General features: G+C 38.7%; 1 pseudogene; it reads left to right on the top strand.

The window, feature by feature from the left end:
• The first annotated feature begins 1,064 nt into the window (after window positions 1-1,064).
• Window positions 1,065-1,925, top strand: LOC112394905 (protein SET-like; annotated as a pseudogene).
• Window positions 1,926-2,444: the final 519 nt, after the last annotated feature.

Genomic DNA, 2,444 nt, shown 5'->3' with positions numbered 1-2,444 from the left:
ATCTACTCGATGTGTAGAAGTCGCTAAGCTAGTTTCTGGATTTCTCCCAGAGGAATTGCTCTGTACGTGGCTGTACATTCTGTGTGTCCATGGGAGGAAGGAAGTTCATGAGCCTTCTATGTCACCATCTTGGTCCCTCTTCATAATAAGGAAATTTTTTACTTATAGAAAAATGCAAGGAAGTGCTCAAAAATTGATGGGGACTTGCCAAAAGAAACAGGAACCAGCTTGAAAAGTCTCATGTTGGTCAAATTTGAGACAATTTAAGGATCAAAATTAGTAATGACAGTAGTGGATTATCACATGATTATTTTTAATTTTTATTGATATATATTTGATGTATAACATTGTATAAATGTAAGGTGTACAACATGTTCATTTTTAATAAAGAATCCATGTGTCCATAAGATATTAAGAGTAAACAAAGAAAATGGGAGAGATGGGGGAGCTTTTTTGTATAGGAATATTACAACTAATGTAGAAGGAAGGATAGAAATATAAAATCATTTACAATCACCATTGTAATAACTGATTTGGGCAAGAATCATCAGTGGATGTCAGAACCATTGGTAAAAAGCTGTAGGGAACAAGATACTTTCAGAACCTCAAAGTATTATCCCATAGATTACTATACATACCTTTACAATAGAGAAATTTGGCAAACACTTCCTTACCCAAGTGATCAAACTTGATGTCACTACTGATGGGACAAACTGACATAATGTACATCATGGTGTGGGGTATATAAGGATACATTAACTATGTAGTATTTTTGTCCCCCCAAATTAAAAAAAAACTAAATCTAATTATGAGGAAACTGAAATCCAAAGATTAGGGACATTCTGCAAAACAGTCGGTTTGGAGTCTTAAAAAATGTCAATGTCATGAAAGAAAAAAAAAGGCTACAGAACTGTTTTTATATTAAAGGACACTAGGCATGAAAACTAAATGCAATGTGTGATCCTTGATTGTACCCTGAATTAAAAAAATAGGAAACTGTAGAGTTCTCAGAGCTCCTGGTACGATCGTCTTCCCTTGGGTGGATTCTTGGCTTTTCTCCCAGCATGGCCCCCAAACACCACTCTTCACTTCCACCCCAAGCAAAGAAACCAAAGAAACCGAGACTGACTCCTGCCTCCAGGCCAGAGGAAACGTCTGCTTCTCCGAACTTGACCAACGAAGAAAAGGAACAGCAAGAAGCAATTGAACACATTGATGAAGTACAAAATGAAACAGACAGACTTAACGAACAAGCCAGTGAGGAGATGTTGAAAGTAGAACAGAAATAGAACAAACTCCGCCAACCATTTTTTCAGAAGAGGTCGGAATTGATGGCCAAAATCCCAAATTTTGGGGTAACATTTGTTACCCATCCGCAAGTGTCTGCACTGCTTGGGGAGGAGGATGAAGAGGCGCTGCATTATTTGACAAGAGTGAAGTGACAGAATTTGAAGATACTAACTCAGGTTACAGAATAGATTTTTATTTTGATGAAAACCCTGACTTCGAAAATAAAGTTCTCTCCAAAGAACTTCATCTGAATGAGAGTGGTGATCCATCTTCAAAGTCCACTCAAATGGAAATCCAGAAAGGATTTGACAAAATGTTCAAATCAAACGTAGAATAAAGCCAGCAGGAAGAGACAGCATGAGGAACCAGAAAGCTGCTTCACCTGGTTTACTGATCATTCTGATGCAGGTGCAGATGAGTTAGGAGAGGTCATCAAAGATGATATTTGGCCAAATCCATTACAGTACTACTTGGTTCTAGACGTGGATGATGAGGAAGGGGAAGGAGAAGAAGATGATGATGAAGAGGAAGAAGGATTGGAAGATACTGATGAAGAAGGGGGTGCGGATGAAGGTGAAGAAGATGAAGATGATGATGAGGGGGAGGGAGGAGAGAAAGATGGAGAAGATGACTAATGGAACACTGATGGATTCCAACCTTCCTTTTTTAATTTTCTGCAGTCTCTGGGAGCAAGTTGCAGTCTTTTTCTTTTCTCCTCCTCTTGTGTTCAGGCACCCTGTTTTTGAGGTCTCTTTTCTCCTTTATACCATGGCTCACAACTTATTTTGGGGGAAAATACCTTGAGCAGAATTCAGTGGGAAAAGAAGCTCTACCCCTTTCTGTTCCAAATTCATTTTTATCGTTTCCTGTCTCAACAAAAACTTTATGGAATCAACACCACCATTCTCTGTGGGAAAAAAGAAAAACCTTCTGCTCCCTTAGCTCTGCTGGAAGCTGGAGGGTGCTAGGCCCCTGTGTAGTAATACATAGAATTCTAGCTTTTTCCCTCCTTTCTCTGTATATTGGGCTCAGAGATTACACTGTGTCTCTATGTGAGTATGGACAGTTAGCGTTTACCAACATGTATCTGTCTACTTTCTCTTGTTTAAAAAAAGAAAAAAAACCTTTAAAAAATGGGGTTATAGAAGGTCAGC

Source organism: Neophocaena asiaeorientalis, unplaced genomic scaffold (genome assembly GCF_003031525.2).
Source record: "Neophocaena asiaeorientalis asiaeorientalis breed wild unplaced genomic scaffold, Neophocaena_asiaeorientalis_V1.1 scaffold49, whole genome shotgun sequence".
Lineage (NCBI taxonomy): Eukaryota > Metazoa > Chordata > Mammalia > Artiodactyla > Phocoenidae > Neophocaena > Neophocaena asiaeorientalis.
Note: the sequence above shows the minus strand (reverse complement) of the source record. Positions and strands in the feature narration are given on the sequence as shown.